Genomic DNA, 21,863 nt, shown 5'->3' with positions numbered 1-21,863 from the left:
ATTAATCTAAAAAGTCATTTTATAATAGATCCAACTTCCAAAATTATTTGGAGTAAATTTTATGCACTCGCATTTTTTTTAAATCAAATCCCATTCATATCACTTCTATTTGTTCCTGAAAAAGTGTTCCTTATTGTGTGCAATTTTCAACAGGGAAACATAATTCAACGATAGAAGGTCCAGTGTTAAAAATAGGTTACATCTCAGAGCTTTTCTTCTTCTTGACTTTGAAATAAGCAAGTACATTTGAACAAAACATCTGACCTTTGGTTACCAGGTGGCAATATCAAATAAAACAATCTCCCTGAATCGGCTATCCTCCTAACCTGGTGTTTAAAATAGCTGTTAGCTTGAAGCTGAAAGCAATGTAGATGAACAGAAATAATACTTAAATCATTGGAATTCATTATTATTATCCAAAAATGCTTTATAATGGGGGAAAAACAGCTTAGCACATGCAAACTCTGAAAAATGCTGTCCAATATTGTCTTGTACCCCAGTTTTTCTTAGTTTAATCATAAATCTGCATTATAATCCTCTTCATATCTCAGTCCAATTACATTTGCAAATTTTCAGCTTAATTTTATTCAGCATTTTCTGGAGTGCTATAGATCTAAAAATCCTATGTGACAATTGGGCTCAAATTCTTTTGTCAATTATTTTAAGCCGACAACCTCCAGATTTTTACATTTAAAAAATCCAATTTTATCAATGAAATCTACGAGTTACAATTTACTCACAAACGCATGATATCTGCATTATAAACTATTGAATATGAAAGCAATTTCTTTAAGTGGAATTAAAATTGAATGGGAGAATGATCTGAATATCTCTCAGAAGAAGAATGGATTTCAATTTTGGACTTGATTTATGATTCACCATTGTGCACTAGGCAGTCTTTGTGACAGATTATATTATATTTTATGTTGTATTTAGATATGCTTTTTGTAAGATAAACTGTGGGGTTTTTAGTTAGGTCACACATAGATACAAACACTTCAAAACAGATCTCATTTAAAATACTGGAGCTCTGCTCAAGCCAGACCGACCAGGTTCCAAGTTCCTTTGCAAAAACTTTGAAGAATGCCTATAAGGACTTCACAAGCAGGTGTTAATTGGACCTGCATTGGAGTAATGGATTATTGTTTTGGAAAGCAACAGATGAACAAACTCAGAAGATTGGGTCTGGTGACGCAGTTTGAGTGCAGTTTTTATTGTTCTCAGAGAGTCATATGGTTTTTTCCAGAGAGAGAGAGAGAGAGAGAGAGAGAGAAAGAATTTAGTTCTACTGTTCAGCAGCAGCAGCTAGGACTGAAACCCTTGAAATAAGCGAAACAGAAAAGAAACTATTCTGTGGTGACCTAAAAGAAAGAGGTTATCATCTGGAAAACCCTGATGGGCAAGTTTCTTCGGCAAACACTGACATGGCTGATCGGAAGGAATCAATTTGTGTCCAACGATCAACAAATCTCTCTTTGAAAACCAACAAGAGTGATAACCATTTACCTTTCAAGCACCAAAGCCTGGTGAAATTCATAGATGTTAAATTCTGTGCACAGTATAAGAATTGCCTGCAACCAGTGAACTTGGAGGAGTGAGAAGTGAGATTGGACTGTGAATCAAATAACTTTTCTGAACTTACACACACGTTACATACACATGCGCTTAGAATTGGAAGGGGGTAGAGTTAAGTTAATAGTAATAAGTTAAAGTTTGATCCTGTTAACATGTTTAAAGATAATTAAAGGCAACTTTTGTTTAAGTAACCATTTGTCTTGGTGAATTTCTACTGCTGCTGGGTTTTGGGGTCCTCTGGGCCTATAACATCTTAGTCAATTCAAAGTGCTACATCGTGTACATTTCTCCGAAGTCAAACTTGCTCAAATTTATTCCGATATCTGTTCACTTTGTGACAAAATGTCAAACATTTGATGCCTCTTCGTTACATATGTTTTGGACTTGGCCTAATTTGCATAAATATTGGACTGACATTTTTAGAAATGTTTCAATCATATTTAGGATCACTTTATATCCATGTCGATAATTGGACTATTTGGTTTTTCTAAAGATATAAATATTATTTTATCTTCAAATCAAAGACAGGTTATAGCATCCTCCACTCTATTAGCAAGAAGAGCAATTCTGTTAAAATGGAAAGATGACTTCCCACCTACACATCATCAATGGCTATGAAATATTAGGTCCTTTTTAAATCTAGAGAAATTTAGGCATAAGATCATGAAAATCAATATTTCTTTCGATAAGACTTGGGGACCATTTATAGGTCATTTCCATAATTTGACGAATTAGGTGCAAAGATGAATATCACGTGGCGTGCTTGTTTGGATCCCGAGGCTGCTTGTTCGGATTTAACACAACATACAATATGAATCTTTCCCTTGATTGTTGAGGGTTTGAATTTTTTTCCATTTTTTTTCTTACTTACCTCCTACAATATTGTATGTTTTATCATTTATTGGATTTAGTATTGCGACTGTACCTTGTTATTATTTGCAAATCTGTAATTGATTTACTGCTTTTTTTGTTTTTCTGATAAAACTCAAAATTAATTAAAAAAAATTAAAATCTACTTATTCTTCCCCACTCTATGCTATTTTCAATACTTTCAGGAAAATGAACAACTCAACCTTCAACAACATGCACCTTTTGAAGAAACTGAAGAGAATTTTCAAGAAACCATGAGATTGAATTATCATAAATCTTAATCCTATTATAAATTTAAATTGAGAGAGATGTTGGCTGACCATTGAGGCTGGCCATAGGAGGAACATGAGGAATGATTGCAGACCTTTGTTCTGTAATGGAATTTGATTAGCAATACTGTATGTATTTAGATTCATTTTACCCTGTGCCTATCACTTGCACTGTAAGAAGCTGGGACTCTCTATCCTCAAATCTGAACAATGGAATTTCCTTCATTGGTCTATAAGTAAGGATTTGTTTTGGCTTCCGAGTGAGAGAGAGCGAGAGAAGCTACTTATTGTAGAAAGTTGATATTCATGAGTAGATGAAGCCAACTTTAAGGAGTTCCAATAATCATAGTAATTCAATGAACACAGTTCAGTCATAATTCTAAACAGCAACATTCGATACTTAGAAATGCAAAGTGGGTCACTTTGGTAGATAGAAGGGACCAAAGCAATATAAATATCAAGAAAGAATTCTGATAAGATACAAGAACCGTTTGCATCATTTATTGAGGAATGGTTTTCTTTAAGTGGTTGCTTTACCACTCATTATTAAGGCCACAATATCTACCCTTCTGTGTTGTGATGTGTAGAAACGTGACAGAGGTGTAGGGGGTGCAGTAGAATCGGTGGTTCTTGATTTGACATTCTTTTCTTCCAATTGCTTCCTCCGTTCTAGCTTCCTCAGATGAACGAGCATCACTTTTAAAATTTTTGTGGGTACACCTATGCTTCTTCCCAGTAGTGTATGTCAATGTTGAAGTTCTTAGCAATGTTCTTTGAATCTATATTTCTGACAACAATATGGCAGTTCACCCAAGGTCAGTTCATCATAATTCAGTTGGTTTGGTGATTCTTTCAACAATGTCTAGACACTGGTGAGGTTTGTCTGGAATCTCATCCTGACACTTCATGTGAAGTGAGGAATTTTGTGCAGACAGATCATATTGATCTGCAAGCAAAAGGTAAGGTGGAGACAACAATAACACGATATATCATCAGCTTAGTCTTTAGACTGATTTGACCTCATTTTTTGTCTTACAAGGAATGCTAACCATGCAAGAAAACGAAGTAGTCAATATGAACCTTGAAAGAACATCAGCTCAGTCAAAACAGAGTAGTGTCCAAGTTTAATAACATCTAATTGTACATAAACAATAAGACAAAACAGCATTTCTCTGGACCACAGTGCACTCTTAGACACACACACACAATACAGAGCACATAAGGTCCAGACACATAAACATACATATGCATACACAGACAGATACAGTATATACACCCATGGACACACCCACATATACGCATCTACACACAAGAATTTATTGTAATCTTCAAGTCATGTAATTTGGTGTTTTGCGGCAGCATAATTGAATAAACATTGAGAGAAACCATCTCACAACAATAAATTAAAAAATAGTGTATGAAAAGTAAGGCAGTGTCTTTGCTTCATTGATTATTGAGGAATCTGATGGCAATGGGGAAGAAGCTATCCTCGTGCCGCTGAATGCTCGTCTTTGAGCTCCTGTACCTTTTTCTCGATGATAGCAGAATGAAGAGGGCATGGCCTGGGGGTCTTTGAGGATAGAAGTTGCTTTTTTAAGACACCGCCTCTTCTAGATGTCCTCAATGGAATGAAGTCTGGTGCCTGTAATGTCGCAAGCTGAGTTAACAACCATTCTTATCCTGAGAGTTGGTGTATCCATACCAGACAGTGTTGCAACCAGCCAGAATGCTCTTCGTGGTACACCTGTAAAGGTTTTTGAGAGTCTTCGGTGACATACCGAATCTCCTCAAACACCTTACAAAGTATAGCCACTGGCGAACCTTCTTCTTGATTGCATCAACTTGGAGGCTTCAGGACAGATCCTAGGAGATGTTGACACCCATATATTTGAAGTTCTTGACCTTCTCCACTACTGAGCCCTCGATGAGGGCTGGGTCGTGTTCTCCTGATTTCCTCCTGAAGTCCACAATCATCTCCTTGGTTTTGCTAATGTTGAGCACAAGGTTGTTGGTGTGACACCACTCAATGAGCTGATCTATCTCCCTTCTGTATGCTTTTTCATTGTCTGATTGTGATTTTGCTGACAACCATGGTGTCATCAGCAAATTTGTATTTTGCACTGTAATTGTGCCTGGCCACACAGTCATGGGTGTATAAATGAGCTGAGCAGTGAGCTAAACATGCTGAGAGGCGCCTGTGTTGATAATCAGTGAGGAAGAGACGTTTCCCATTTGTACTGACTGTGGTCTTCCAAAGAGGAAGTTAAGGATCCAGTTGCAGAGGTCCACAGTTTATACCTTCTTGACCAGCACAGAAGGAATAATGATGTAGAAGGCTGAGCTATAGTCGATGAAGAGCAACCGTATTTATGAATTGCTGTTTTCTAGGTGGAGAGCCAGCAATATTGCATCTGCTGTGGAGCGATTGTGATGACAGGCAAATTGCAGTGGGTACATATTCACATACATCCATATGTGCACACATACACATATTCACATACATACATACACTAAATTCTACAGAGAACTGTTACAGTTCTGTAAGAAGTCCCCTTGACTCTAAGAAGATTCTGATTTAAGTCTCAGTTTTGTTATTGAGAATAAAATCCAGGTAATTCTTCAGAGCAGGACCAAGGATGTCACATTTTGGAAAAGATGTAAAACTGATGAGTATCACAAATGCCATGGCATCACTCCAAAATCTTTTACCCAAAATTGCTGGAACAGAATCCCCAGTCATAGTCATTTAGTTGTTCACAGAACATTTAAGCTGCTCGGTTTCCAAAATTATAATTGTGACGACATTTCAAAACTATTTAATTGGCTGTAGAGCACTGTGGGAGATACTAAAAATCATTTGAAGATGCGATACAAACACAACTCTTTCTCCTTCTATTCAAACATAGGAGACTTGTTGACCCTAGCAGAATCGAGTGTCAAAATCAGCAGTTTTCAAACTTTTTCTTTCCACACACATACCACCTTAAGTAATCCCTTACTAATCAGAATATCAAACAAAATGCACAATATGATGGTGATTTCAATTAAAAACCTGAGTACAACTTGTTGTTTAAGTGCTTGCATTTATTTGTATGCCATCTACCAAGCCTGAAAACGCTTTATTTGTTGCTCAAACTTTATTTTGAGAAATAATACTCGAACCAGCCATTCTCAAAGGGAGCCCTGGGGACCACGGCAGAGTAAAAGTCTTATTTACTTTTCACCTCATATAACATAAACAGTTTTATGTATTTTATAGTCAGTAGTTGAGAATTACAGAAGAAACCAAACCTTGACTGCTTCATAAGGAAGGTGACCCATAAACTTTGAGCAGAGTCCTAAGGGGGCTACAGCCATAAAGAGGGTTGAGAATAGCTGGTCTCATCAACCCCAGACAGTGAAGAAATTATACTGTACTTCAAAGGCTCTCAGAATATTCAGAAGTGAAATACACAATCACTTTGAAGTCACAGGAGAAGCATTGAGTTCAAGGAACAACACTACACAAAATTCTCAATAGGTTGTGTGCGCATTGCAATCTATATAATTTGAAAACAATTCATATATTGAATGCATATCTTTCACTGACTCTGACCTCCCATTCAATGGAGACAACTATGTGAGGTACTGCCTCAACATCAGAAAGGATCCCCATTACCTTGGTCACAAGCTAAAGGTACAGAAACCTGAAAACCAGCATCTCTAGGTTCAAGAACAAGCTCTTTCTAAAAGCTAGCTTTTGTTACACAAATTATCAACTGCTCCAATGCCACCAAAGCACTGTCTGCACAATTGCAAGTCACTTTTGTATTGCAAGTGTGTTGACTGGCTGCATCATGGCTTGGTATGGGGCCACCAATACCTCTGAGCAGAAAGCCCTGCAAAATGTAGTGGACATAGCCTAGTACATCACAGCCAAATTCTCCCCAACATCAAGAAAATACACATGGAGCACTGCTATTGGAGAGCAGCAGTAATTATCAAAGATCCACACCACCCAGGGCATGCTCTGTTCTCGCTGCTGTTATCAGGAAAATGGTATAGGTGCCACAAGATTTGTAGCACCAGGTTCACAAACAGTTGATACCCCTCCACCATTAGATTCTTTAACAACAAACTCAATTGGAGACTCATTTAAGGAAACTTGCTTTGGATATTATTATTAAATAATGATTTTCTGTATCGCAGTTTGTTAACATTTCTTTGCTTACTGTTACAAACTGTTTATAACGAGCAGCAATAGACAATGAACCAGACAGTGTTTAATTTTAAAACACTAATTTTATTTCTTATCTCTTAAACTATGAACTATAGTTTTAACCTAAATCCATCCCCAACTCTGTGTGTGTGTGTGTGTGTGTGTGTGTGTGTGTGTGTGTGTGTGTGTGTGTGTGTGTGTGTGTGTGATTACAGTCCAGGCCTAAATCTAGAAAGTTTCTTAAAGTTCAATCTTTTAAATTCAGAGTTGAAGCGTAGGCCTTTGGAATTTGATGCCCAGAATTAATGATGTAGTGTTCTGATACAACGGCTGCACTCCTGTCAGCCTACTGCAGGGGGCAACCTGCATGGATAGCCCCAGCTGTCTGCTGTCAATCACCAGCCCATATAAAGACTTGAGCCGGCCCCCTTGGGAGCAGTCAGATAAGTGGATCCAGGAGTGTACAAGTCTCAGCTAATTAAAGCCTGTGGACTTTGCATCAGAATCATTCATACACCAGCACTCAATTTAATTAGCTTAAAGTTAAAGGACCACGGAGAAGTTCCTCACCTTCGAGAGGCTGGATATCGACCCTCAGCATCCAGGCGCTCCAGCATACTTCGCTATCTAGAAGCATGTAATCAAGCCGATCATCCACACACAGGTTGAGGTCATCAATATAAACCAGTACTACACACCAAGCTGGGCCCGCGCACTTTCCAGGCTATCCGAGACTGCGTGGATTTCAAACTAGCAATGGGCATGTACCGGTCCCCAACGAACATACTCTACACCCGGTACCTGCTTAGCCTCAGGGTAGAGCAGCCAAGTGAGACAGCGGATGCTTACCTGGGGACACTGCAAGAGCTACCACGCCTGTACACAATCAAAGCTGGGGTGAGTGCCGGGGAAGTGGAGCAACTCATCCGGGATGTCTGCACGCAAGGGCAGCGGTCGAGGATTTCTTGACAGAGACTGTTGGAGGAGACTAATGTTTCCCTTACCAGGATCATGGAGGTAGTCCGCTCCCTACATGATGCAGCTCATCATGTAGAGGTCTTTGATGCTCGCCTCCCTCATCCTCCAGCCTGGTCAATGCCAACAACAGCAGTCACTGGGGGCCTCACATGGAAGAGATGATCGCTGCCACTGATGCAGTCCATCGCTCTAAGTACTACGGTTCTCAGTGTGGGTCAGACAGTGGCTTCCAAAAGAACTGCCCCATGAGGAACTTGCATTTCTCCCGATGCGGCAAGAATAGCCACTTCATTCAAGTGTGCCTTTCTAAACCCGCCAGGAATGTTGCAGTCCTCAGCAACCAATCAGGAGTATCTCTCAACCCTCTGGGCACCCCCACATGCGAATGCTGGGCAGCACCATTACTCCACCCACACTGATGACATCACTTCCGGCACGTGTGCTTAGAATTAGAAGGGGGTTAAGTTAGGTTAGTTAAGTCAATAGTGCTAAGTTAAAGTGTGATTCTGTTTTCATGTTTAAAGATAATTAAAAGCAACTTTTGTTTTAGTAACCATTTGCCTTGGTGAATATCTATTGCTGCTGGGTTTTTGGGGTCTTCTGGGCTCATAATACAATGTATCATATTGTCACTGGGCTGTGACTTGCATTGGGATGGTGCTTGTTTGAAATGTTAAATGTTAACTGTGACCATTCAGTTCCTCCTGTCTATACTATCTCTTACAGTGATAATCCCATTTTACTAAAATAGGAGCTTGTAATATTACCTCTCTTTTGGCTACGCATCTTTTCTAGAGTTCTGGTTTTTTTTGCATGCCAATAAGTAGAAATTCTGACTCGCCCACAAGAAAAAGAATCTCAGGGTTAGATGTGATGTCATGTATGTACTCTGACAATAAATCTGAAATTTGAACTTTTTTTGCACAAGGATTACTGTGAATATTTATTATCCACCGAGCTTGTGTATCTATTATATTTTTAATTCAATTAAGTTTACTGTTGGAGGGAGTGTACTCTGAGAAAGAATAGGAAAAAATAGAGCAGGGTTGGACATAAAAGAGAAAAGATGCATCCACATGGAATCTAATTGGTGAGGAAAACTGCAGGGACAAAGGCCTGATCCCACCCACATGTCAACTTGCTGATAAGCACTGGTATGTGAATGTGAATATGTTAATATTCAATCAGAAGAAACTGATTGTTTCAGACCCTTTAATCACTGGACTAAGAACGACTGTCAAACATTTGGAATCTGGCGCTCAGTGACCATCCTGCAAATAAAAGTAGTTAATATAGTTTCAATATCCAGTCTCAATATGATAGTCAGAGACCTCAGTGAATTTCAGTCATGCCAGAGCTGAAAATCACTCCACTAACAGTCAGCCTACTCAGAGGCTCAAATTTTGACATTGCCTTCAGGTAAGGACAATGAATAGAAGATGGCCTGCTTAAAGTAAAAGGTGGTGATACGCTTTCTTTTCGAATAGCAAACTAGAAGAGGAACTCCCTCTTGTGTTTTTTTTCAATCATGTTCGAGCTAGTCTGGTGTCTCATTAGCTTCTCCAGTGGGATAGGTGAACATCTCATGCCTCTCCAACATTCTAGTGTGCAATCCATTTGTTCCTGTCATCAATGCATAAACCAACTCCCTACCCCCTCACTCACCATTACAATTTTAGAAGCTGTGGAAGAGGCCAAGGAGGACTTCAACCTTCAGACCTCTGACCTGCATTCTGGAGGGAGTTAAATTTATCATCATGTCTCAAAACTAGAACAGAAAGGAAGCATTCTTCTGGGAAAACACGATTGTAAGCAGGGTGTTGGGAAAATTAACTCCATCTGCAGGCTCCTCCCCAGACAAAATTCTTGAAACACAGAATTGATAATAACAAGACCCTGTCTTTTCAGAGACAAGTAAAAGACACCACGAGAGCACCCCTTAATCAGGCTCTGAAACCTGTTAGATTAAATAATCATCTGAGCAAGGATGTCACATCACCCACAGCGTGACAGAATCCAATAACCACTGAAGTCTAGCCAACATTGCCACAGCATGAGAGATACCAATAACGCTGGACGAGCCAACATTGCTCACAGTGTGACAAATACCAATAACTGATAAATGTTAACTTCTTTTCATTGGCAGTGGAAGATGTAGATCAGTGGTTCTCAACCTTTTACTTTCCACTCACATTCCACTTTAAGTAATTCCTATGCCATAGTGCTCTATGATTAGTAAGGGATTGCTTAAGATGTGTTGTGGGTGGGAAGGGAAGGTTGAGAATCACTGCTCTAGACCCAATTGTTACTGAAATATTTTGCTTAAGCAAAGTTGTAATTGGCCCATTTCCTTTGGAGTTATGAAACCGTGCACAGAACGAGTCAATTAAGAATGATTAAAACACTGGTTTCAAACTTTTTCTTTCTACCCACATACCACCTTAAGCAGTCCCTTACTAATCACATAGTACCTATGGCTTAGGGAATACTTAAAGTGGTATTCGAGTGGGAAAAGGTTGAGAACCACTGAGTTGATGAGACCCAAACCACAGTGTGATGCATCCAACAAGTATGCTTTAAATGGTGCACCTGTAGAAGTGGTTGAGGGACAAGGGGATCATGCCGAACTTCCTTAGCCTTCTGAAAAAGTAGTTGTTGGTGTACTTGCTTGACCATCGCGTTAATATATTTATCCTAGACCTTCTGCAACATAGAAGATTTTAGGAGGAAGCTGCCAGGCATTTCAAGCTGTTCATGGCTACAAATGCTTCAGTTTAATTTATTTCATATTACTTCTCCAAGATACTTATTCAGAATCAACATGTAAAACAATTCTGCATAAAATAAATCAAATACAGGTTCCAAATTGGTCATCTACCTCACACTCTACTATTCATTGCTCACTTATCTCCTTTCTCCCAATTCCTCCTCAGGAAAAATTTCATGATCTCTTGCCATCTAGTTCCACGGTTAACAATTATAATTTAATTGACATTGGGGGGAATAATAGCCATTTTGGGTGTCATCCAGGAGCAAAGGAGTGCTGCATTTGAGCAACATCATTTTCAGATCATAAATGCTGCACACCAGTCAAATGCTGTCCCACATGAACAGGGAGATGCCATGTGGGAGCAGATTCTGACAGAATTAGTGAGCCAATCCCCTCCACCCTGCCCTGCAAATCACACACCTCTTCTTTAACTTGCTAAGTCCTGTGCACATTGGGCTTGGAGTTGATTCCAAGCAAAGTGAAGTGAAACACGAAAAGTCTGCAGATGCTGTGATTGTAGTAAACACAGAAATGCTGGAAGAACCCATTGGGGACTTCTGCTCATTGACAGTTCCCCACAGGGGCAGGCTCTTTGGCCCACAATATCTGTGCTAAACATGATGCCGGATTAATCCAGGTCTCCTCTATCTGTACATGATCCATGTCTCACTATTCCCTGCATATTTGTGTGCCTGTTCAGAAGTCTCTTAAATGCTACAATTATGTCTGCTTCTACTTTTACTCCTGACAAATCCAGGCATCTATCATTCTCTGTGTTAAAATAAATTTGGCCTGCACAATTCTTTTAAATCACACTCATTCCTCTTAAATATACATCTTGTATTTGATTTTTTTTTTATAAACACACTGGGAAAAAACTTTCTGCCCATCTACCCAACTGATGTGTCTCATAATTTTAGCAATTTCTATCTGGACTCCCTTCAGTATCTGGCATTCCAAAGAAAACAAGTTTGTCTGACCTCTCCCCATAGTTCAGACACTCTAATTCCAATAGTATATTGGTAAATCTCTTCTGAACCCTTTTTAAAGCCCGTAATGGTGTGACTGGAATCGCACACAGTATTTCAAGTATGGTCGAGCCAAACTTTTATATGGATGCAACACTACTTTCTTTTCTTGTACTTAAGATCCCTCCCAATCCTTTCCCATCCTATCTACTCACATGGGCACTTTCACGGAGCTATGCACTTTAAACCCCATCCATGCTGTTAAAGGCCCCATTATTAAATGAGTACTTCCTCTTTGCACTTGATATCGAAGTGCAACACCTCACCTTAAACTCCGCTGCTATTTCTCTTCCATATCCATAATTGTCCTATATCCTGTCATATCCTTTGGTTGTCCTCAACATGGTGGTTGCTCTTTATCCGATACTGTGCAGTACTTTAAAAGAGCTGCTTTTAATGCCCTCTGCTGGATATAGTTACCCATTACAAATCTACTGCAAGCAGCAGGATTGATTGAAAGGAGAGTACAGTACATATTTGATTTGTTATAAAATTACAGTGCACTTATCCTTGATTAACTAGACGGGAAGATAACTACAGAAAATCACTTAAATATGACTATTCAATTCAAAATTGAACAAAGCAGATGCACACAAAACAAACCAAAATAATAGACTTTAAACTTCACATCACTGTTATTTTGTCAAAATAAATCAAATATGTGAATACAAAGACAGCCAGTAACACAGGAGTCCAGCAACATACAATCAATGAACAAAAAGATATGAATTTCCACAAAAAGCTAAGGAAGTAAACTTGACTACTGTGTGAATGAGAAGCAAACGATTTTTGTTGCAAAGTTATACAGCTTGTATATTATACAGCTGGCAATTAGAAATCATACCAATTTTTGTTCATCTCTTCTTTAATACCACATAAACATCTTGCTACCCTTTTTGAATTTATGAAGAAGATATCTGGTTACAAATCTCCATCTAAAACAAGATTTTTGTTATCCTGCACACATTTTGAAAATTACCAGACATTTGCAAAAATGTAAACTTGACAGCAATCCAAAATGAAAGTCTGAAAAAAAACTGACGCATTAATAAAATGTTTTTTAAAAATTAGACACATTCATACACAAATAGGTTTGCCATCAAGGAGAAAATAACATTTATTTCACATCTTTGACAGTTAAAGGGTGAGAGCAGGTGAATAATGTGGTTGGGTAGGCATATAGAAGACAGGTCTTCTTCATTCTTCCACTACCTAAGCTACAAACTAAATCTAATTAGTGTCAGATTTATAATTTCAACATTATTATGCTGCACAATTACTGAACAGAAGCTGGAAGAATTAGTAGTGATTGTTAACTCAACAAGTTTTCTCTTTAATGTAAAAACACAATGCTGGAGAAACTCAGCAGGTCAAAAAGCCAACTTTATATCTCAAAGATATATGCATAACCAACATTTCAGGCCTGAGCCCTTCATCAAGGTATGAGTAAAATGTAGGCAAGAGCCTGAATAAAATGGGGAGCGGCAGAGAGACAGGGGGAGGGGGGATAGCTCTGTGAATGGAGAGGGAAGTGGGTGGAGAACTGGAGGACAGTAGACAGAAGGATAGGGGAGAAGGGGGAGTGGTCTAGTAGAAAGTGGAGGTCAATGTTAATGCCATCTGATTGGAGAGAGCCCAGACCGAATATTATGTGTTGCTCCTCCAATTTACAAGTGGCCTTGGTTTAGCTGTGCATAAGGCCATGGACAGATATGAGTGCAGAATTAAAATGGTTGGCCACTGGGAGATCCCCATCATTGATATTGACAAAGTGAACATGCTCGATGAAGCAATTTCTCCCAGTCTGTGCCCTGTCTCTTTGATGTAGAGAAGGCCACAACGGGAGCACTGGATGCAGTTAATGACTCCCACAGATCACAAGTGTTGCTTCACTTGGAATAACTGTTTGGGGACCCAAAGTGTAGTGAGGGAGGAGGTGTAGGACAAGTGTAGCACTTCCTGCAGTCACAGGGAAAGGTGCCAAGGGGACAATTTATTTTATTTTACCTCATTTTATTTTATTTGTAATGCCTGGTTTTCAAAGAAACAATATGACTTATGTACTACAATTCTTACAAGTGCAGAGTGATGCATGTTAGGAAGTTAAACCGGGGCAGGACAAAGTGAATGACAAGGCCCTGGGGAGGGCTATAAAAGACAGACTGAGGGATACAAGTGCATATTTCCCTGAAAGTGACAAAGCTGGAAGACAAGGTGGTGCACACTTGTCTTTATTGAACAAATCAAGAGTTTGGATATGACATTATAGCTGAATAGGACATTAGTAAGAGTGCACCTGGAAAATTAAGTGAAGTTCTGGTTACCATAATATAGAAAGGATGTGATTAAAATAGAGAAGGGGCATAAAAGATTCACAAGGAAGCTGCTGGAACTGGAAAACTTTTTTGTAAGGAGAGATCAGATAGGATGAGATTGTTTTCCCTATAATTCGGGAATCTGAGGGGTGATTTTATTGAGGTACATAAAATCAGAATTATAGATAAGGTGAAGGATCATATACTTTTTCCCAATGTATGTGATGTTTCTTTTATTGTAATAAAGACGCTTGGGTTCTTTTGTAACAACTATACTTTATTAGCTACTGTATGCAAACAAACTCATGGAGGCATCCATTTTGAATCTACTCACAGATGCAACAATTCATCTTTGACTCCCTCTACTGGTCAGTATTATCACTAGCACCCTATCATTACAGGGGATAGGAGTCTGAAATGAGAGGATATAGATTTAAGGTGAGAGGGGCAAGATTTAAATGGAACTTGAGAGGCAAGTTTTCCCACACAATGGATGGTAGGTACATGGAAAATTCTTCCAGAGGAAATGGTAGAGGGGTATACAATTACAAAGTTTAAAATATATTTAGACAAGTACATCGATAGGGAAGGATTAGAATGATAAAGTTCAAATGCAGGCAAATGGAATGACCACAGGTAGGCGTCTTTATTAGCATGAACAAGTTGGGCCAAAGAGCCTGTTTCACTGCATGACTTCACAAATAAATCAATGACAAATCCATGCACCAACACATGACAGTTGACTGCCTAACTTTGTAATTCTACCTTTGGTTTTCTCATCCATCTCCTTTCTTCACCATTTGTTTACCTGCAGTTCTTGCAAAAATGTCTGGGCAGAGATTAAGTTCACAATATTATAGCCTGTTCTCACCCACATAAATTCAGGTGCTGCAGCTAACTGCTACATTAGTTCATCACAAAATTCAGTACATTAAAGCAATAAATATCAATTTATTAGGTAATCCCAAATACATTTAATCTTTATCGTTTTGTTAAAACTCAAGTTTCACTGGAATGCTGTGAACTCCCAACGTCACATTTTATTTGGGAAAGGCAACAAACAGTTGGTATTAAAAAAATCAGCACCAAGACGAAGGAAGAATGAATTACCTTTAGTTACAAACAGCAGAGATTAGCATTGGTACTTAATGTGGAGACCATCTCCCCATGTTTGTTACAAATTAATATAATTTGCTTCCAACTCGGAAGGAAATGTTATTGCAAGTCTGAAACAATGGGTGAAAAAGTTAGCCCAACTTTATTGGCTCTAAGGTTTGCCAGAATTCTTTTCAAACCATTATCAGCTCTGGAAAACAACTGGTACAATGGCCAGACACTTAGAACAATTGGAGTTAAACTTTATTTATGGGTAAAATGACAGATATGCACTATGTAATATCCGATCAAAACCACAGAACTATAATGCTGCGTCCAAAGAGGAAATTAGATCCATATTCAGTCTGATTTCTTTGGCTTGCCATGAATGAGAACAACACTTGGAGGTGGGGGGGGGGGGGGTTTATGGCCATCCCAAGTCTGCAGCAGCTCAACTAAAAACCCAGTTAGTCTCCCTCATTTGTTCCTCCATTTATTAACCACCATCTGCTTCCTTCCCTCAGGTCATTATTTGAGGCTGAATCAGATCATTCAAGATCATGGCATCCCATTTCACTTGGATTGGACTACAATTAGCAAACTATCAGCTCTACTATCAAGTATGCTCACATCTACTACATAACATTGCTCAACTCCCATCCCATTTCAACTGATCAGATGGCTTCTATGTTTCTGTTGTTCTGAATTACATAATTCAAGTGTGAATTGAATCACACTCCCAAATTATCCCCTCTATAAAACAGAGCTTATTGAAAATTCCACTCTTCATATTCTCATCATCGTCAATCGATGTGTTGACTGCACTCTGGTAATGCCTTAGTACCAATGTTCAGACAAGCTCTTAAATCCCTGCATGAAATTGAAGAAAACTGTTTATTGCCACGTGTGACTGAGTTACCGTGGAAAAACCTTGTTTTGTGTGCTATCCAGGAAAGTCAACCTATCTTTGAGGACATCAGGCAATGCAAATAAAACAGAAGTACAGTACTATAGAGAAAAGGTTCTGTAAAAACAGTGCATCGGCCTTGCCTTTCCTCATCTCTGTGATTATGCAGAGACCAGTCATGCTCCAGAACATCAGTTCTTTTCTAATTCAATAGCACTGGTTTTAATTTTCAAAGCTGAGAGTCTAAACATTGGAACTCCAAAGATTCTGTCACAGTCCATCTCACATGCCTCCATGTTAAGCTTTGCTTGATAAATATCTGTAGAAACCTGAAGATGTTTTATTACATTATAACACTATTATTGAGGAATTGGTTCACCTTGCCTCAAAGCTGTATGATCACATGGCATTATGAAATCCTTTCATCAATTATGCCATTACATTTCCATTTGTGACTGCTTTGTACATGCGAATATATAGAGGCCTCTATGATGTCGGGACAAAGGCGCATTTTGTTTTCTTTTATTTGCCCCTGAGCTCCACGGTTTTAAATTTATAATTAAACAATTCAATGTGATTAAAGTGCACATTCCTGATTTTATTAAAGGGCATTTGTGTACATTTTGGTTTGAACCTGTAGAAATTGCAACACTTTTTGTACATCGCCCCTCATTTCAGGGGACCATATTGGTGACATGCTCAATTGGATTAAGATCAGGTGACCGACTTGGCCATTCAAGAATTTTCCAGTTTTTAGCTTTGAAAAATTCTTTTGTTGCTTTAGCAGTATGTTTGGGATAATTATCTTACTGTAGGATGAAGAGGTGTCCAATGAGTTTGGAGGCATTTGCTCGAATTTGAGCCGATAGTTCTATATACCTCAGAATTCATTTTGCGACTGCCATCAGCAGTTATATCATCAATAAAGAAATAAATATGGCATTACCTGTGACAGCCATACACGCCCAGGCCAAAACACCCCACCACATTTTACAGATGAGGTGGTATGCTTTAGATCTCAGGCAGTTACTTTATGCCTGCACATTTTACTCTTGCCATACTCTGATACAGGTGAATCTTGGTCTCATCTGTCCACAAGACCTTATTTCCAGAATTCTGCAGGCTCTTTTAAATACTTCTTGCCAAACTGCAATCTGGCCATCCTGCTTCTGAGGTTAACTAGTGGTTTGCATCTTGCAGTGTAGCCTCTGTATTTCAGTTCATTCTGCGGTCAGTAGACATTGACACATCCACACCTGTCTCCTGAAGAGTGTTTCTGATCTGTTGAACAGGACTTTGGGGATTTTTCTTTATTACAATGAAAACTCTTCTGTATTCAGCAGCAGAGGTCCTCCTTGGCCTACCAGCCCCTTTGCAATTAGCTCACCAGTGCATTCTTTCTTCTAAATTATGTTCCAAACAGTTGATTTTGGTAATCCTTAGGTTTGGGCAATGACTCTTACTGTTTTATTCTTGTTTTTCAGCCTCATAATGGCTTCTTTAACTTTCATTGGCTCAACTCTGATCCTCATGTTGAAAAGTGGCAACTACCGACTCCAAAGGTGATCAAAAGCTCACAAGGAACCCAAGCTCTCTTACACCTGCACCAATGAAGCAATTAAACATACCTGTTCACAAACACCTGTGAAACCAAATGTCTCAAACATTATAGTCTTGTCATTTTAGGGCACCATGTATAAAAAATGCTGTGATTTCTACATGGTCAAACCAAAATATATACAAATAACCTTTAATAAAATCTGGAATGTGCACTTCACTCATACGTGAATTGTTTGATTACAAATTACAGGGGAAAAGAAACAAAAACAAAAAGTGCCTTTGTCCCACACATTATGGAGGGCACTCTAACTTCAACAGCATCTGCTCTTTAATACTTTATTGGATATAAATACTTGGATGTTCATATCAAACCCAATCTCCAAAAGGATTAAGAAGATTTTAAATGCTAATTCAAATGATCATATTCAGTGAAATATCTCAAGGAAATGAAGAACATACTGAATTTGATGCTGCTGTATGAATAACACCACAGCAATCAGCGAAAGAAAATGTCTTGGCGGTTCAAAAATTCAAGGCAACAGCTGATCATCAACTTCTTCAACTAGATGCGGTGGTAAATCCTGCACTTGCTGAAATTGCCAGTATTCTGAGACAAATTTTTTAAAAAGCTAGAACACATGGATGGTGTTCATCCAGATTATGGAATAACAAATTTTTCCAATAACCTTTGAATATGCACTCCTGGAGTTCCAATGGATGCAGAATATACACATTAAAGCATCTACTTACATAGTAAAAGTCTGAAAATCCAGACTGCTTGGGGATTGGGTTGGTCTGGATTTTTGGACTTTCTAGATTCTTGGGCAGTACTTTTGAAATTCAAATTTAAGAAGAATAAAGAAGAAATGAGCAGACAAATTTTGATTGCATTTTATATGAAAAAAAATGTTTTGTTAATTAACCAAGTGTAAAAAAAATAAATATTTATGCATTCATTTCCGTGACTTCTGTGTATCTGAGGCATAGGAAAGCCCGCGAATTTTAAAAATTTGAGGTCCAGATTCTCTGGTGGTCCAGATTTCTGGCATCTGGATTTTTTGACTTTTACTATAAATGACTTAACTATTACAATTATATTTATAATACTTCTTCAACTTTAATTCTTCTTAAGAGTGATTAGGCAGTGGAAAGGAAAACCAAATCATGGCTTCCAGTTTTTTGTAAAATAATGATTAATGCCAATAGTCTGAAATCAAAATTTATTGTCATGAATATGTATCACAAAATTCATCGTTTTGCAGCAACATTGCTACAAATTTACATTTAAAAAATAATAAATCAGTGCAAAAGAAGAAAAAATGAGGTCTGTGGTTCTTTGTTCATTCAGAAATCTGATGGCAGAGAGAAAAAAAGCTGTTTTGTACCATTGGATGTTCATCATCAAGCTCCTGTCCCTCCCTCCTGAAGGTAGCAGTGAGATGAGGACGTGTCCTGGGTGGTCAGGGTCCTGATGATAGAGGCTGCTTTCCTGAGAAATCACCTCTTGAAGATGTCTAAAACGAAGTGAAGGTTGATGGTTCTGGCCATATTCACAACTCTTTGTATGTAACCTTTTCATGACCTGTGCATTGAAACCTCCATGAGATGATGATGCAACCAGTCAGAATGTTCTCCATGATACACCTATTGAAATTTGGAAGAATCTTTGGTGACATATCTAATCTCTTCAAACTTCTAATAAAGAATATCCACTGGTGAACCTTTTATGTGATTGCTTCAACACAAAAACCCCAGGATAGATCTTAAGAGATCTTGACACCCAGGAATTTGAAGTTCTTTACTCTTACCACTGCTGAGGACCGATTTGTGTTCTCCTGGTTTCTCCTTCCTGAAGTCCACAATCAGTTCCTTAGTTTTAGTAACATTTTTTGAGTACAAGGTTATTGTTGCAACACCACTCAACTAGTTGACTCCTGTACCCTTCCTCATTGTCATCTGTGATTCTGCCAACAACCGTGGTGTCATTGTCAAATACGTAGATAGCATTTGAATTGTGCCTAGCCACATAATCATGGGTGTAGAGAGAACAAAGGAAAGGGCTAAGCATTAATTCTTGAGATGTGTATGTTGATTGTCAGTGCTGTTACTAATTTGCATTGACTGTAGTCTTCTGAAAAGAACACAAGGATCCAATTGCAGAGGCCCAGATTTTGAAGCTTGTTGACTAGCATTAAGGGTATGATGGTGTCGAAAGCTGAGTTGTAATTGATGAAATTCAGCCTGATGTATGCACTGCTGTTGTCCAGGTCAGTGGTTCTCAACTTTTTTCTTTCCACTCACATACCACTTTAACTATTCCCTATGCCATAGGTGCTCTGTGATTAGTAAGGGATTACTTAAGGAGGTATGTGGGTGGAAAGAAAAGTTTGAAAACCACTGTTTTAATCGTACCTAATGGACTCATTTTGTGCACGGTTTCATAACTCCAAAGAAATGGGGCCAATGACAATTTTTCTAAAGCAAAATATTTCAATAGCAATTGGGTCAAGAGCAGTGATTCTCAACCTTCCCTTCCCACTCACATACCCCCTTAAGCAATCCCTTACTAATCACAGAGCACCGATGGCATAGGGATTACTTAAAGTGGGATGTGTGTGGAAAGAAAAAGGTTGAGAACCACTGGTCATGGTGATACAGGGCTGAGTGGAGAGCAAGTGAGATTGAATCTGCTGTGAATTGATTGTGGTCATAAGTGAATTGCACTGGTTCCATTCTTTATGTAGGTTGCAGTTACTTCTGGACATGTCGAACCTCTCAAAGCATTTCATCACAATAGATGGGAGTGCTACTGGACAATAGACCTTAAGGCAACTCACTCTGCTCTTCTTGGACACTGGTATGATTAATACCCTTTTGAAGCAGGTGGAAACTTCTGAGTGCAGCAATGAGAGATTGAAAATGTCTGTGAACAGTCGAGCTAGTTGGTTGGTACAGATTTTCTGTACCCTTGTAGATACACCATCAGAGCCTGACACCCTCTTGAAAGATGTCTTAAGTTAGCCTCAAGACAAATATCACAGGACACACAGCTTCTACAGCGATTCATTGGCACCGTTGCATTCTCCTTCACAAAGCGAGCATAAAAGATGCTCAGCTCTTTGCGTAGTAAAGCATCATGATGTTATCCTTTGCCCAGTGGCATTTTGAGGTAAATTGCCCATTTTTAAAAAAAACACACAAAAACATCATATACCAACCTCGCCACTGCCACCAAACAGTTTCCGTTTTAAGCACCCCTCACCACCACACACAGGTTGAGGATACAGGATGCGAGACACCAATCTGTCTTTACCCCTCCCCTCTTCCTGATCACTGGGCGCCACATTCCGGCAATGGATGTTTATTTGGGAAGCAGGAAACAGGGCAAGAGGCCGGCTTTCACAACCATGCTGCTTGCCCGGAACTGATTTCCTTTGGTGGGCCCATTTTATTTCACTTTCCTCCCTCCCCCCCCAAACAATCTGATCAACAACCTGCCACCTTGAATCCCCCAACCCCCTTCCTCGTCCACTGACCTGCACAGGCAACATTCAACCCCATCACACCCCATAAATGTTTCCAAAGTTGGCCAGCATCCAGCTCTCGGCAGCTCCCTCTGTGCAACAATCCTCATAGAAAACAAGCTGTGCGACAACATGCAGGCTTCAGGGAGATCAGCGAAGTTATCTGCATGCAGCCAGGGTGGGCTGTGACAGCCCCGCGGGCCACCCAGCCTCTGGCACCATGGCCAGCTCATCTATGCAGCATCCGGGCCTGAATGAGCTCGAGGTGCTGTAGCCGGCTATCTGCAGCAGCAAGCCTCGGCTCACCAAGCTGCACATGCCACAATTGACCTGCAAGTTGTGGCGCTCCAGGTTGTAGCTGTGAGGATTTCTTCATGGCAGCCACCGACAGTCTGCACCACTCCTTAACATGGCCACTGACTTCATTATCTGTTCAGCCACTGTGCAGCTGAATTTCTTGTGCTGCCCGGCCTCTGCTTCTTCACCGCCAAGTCTGCCGATGCCAAAGCCAGAGGTGGTAGGGAACTAGCTGCTGGAAAGGGCTCCATGCCAGTCCCTGCCATCTGTGCCCACACATCAGCATGGCTACCGCTCACTACAGCTCTGCTCAATAATGGGATGAATGGGCAAAATAGTTATCTGTCTTCCTTACCCATAATCCCCCTCGCAGCTGGAACTGTTCTACCAGCACCAGGGAAACGCAGAGGGGTTCCAGCTGCATGGGGAATTATGGGTAAGGAAGGCGAAGACAGCCATTTTGCCCATTCACCCCGC

The 21,863-nt window shown here is 39.5% G+C and overlaps 1 protein-coding gene across 17 annotated transcripts in view; it reads right to left on the bottom strand.

The window, feature by feature from the left end:
• Positions 1-21,863, bottom strand: part of LOC138761675 (double-stranded RNA-specific editase 1-like) — a 400,374-nt gene that overhangs the window by 219,798 nt on the left and 158,713 nt on the right. The gene's annotated exons all lie outside the window — the stretch shown is intronic.

The sequence above is a fragment of the Narcine bancroftii genome, chromosome 4 (genome assembly GCF_036971445.1).
Source record: "Narcine bancroftii isolate sNarBan1 chromosome 4, sNarBan1.hap1, whole genome shotgun sequence".
NCBI lineage: Eukaryota > Metazoa > Chordata > Chondrichthyes > Torpediniformes > Narcinidae > Narcine > Narcine bancroftii.
This window is presented reverse-complemented; position numbering and strand designations above follow the sequence as displayed.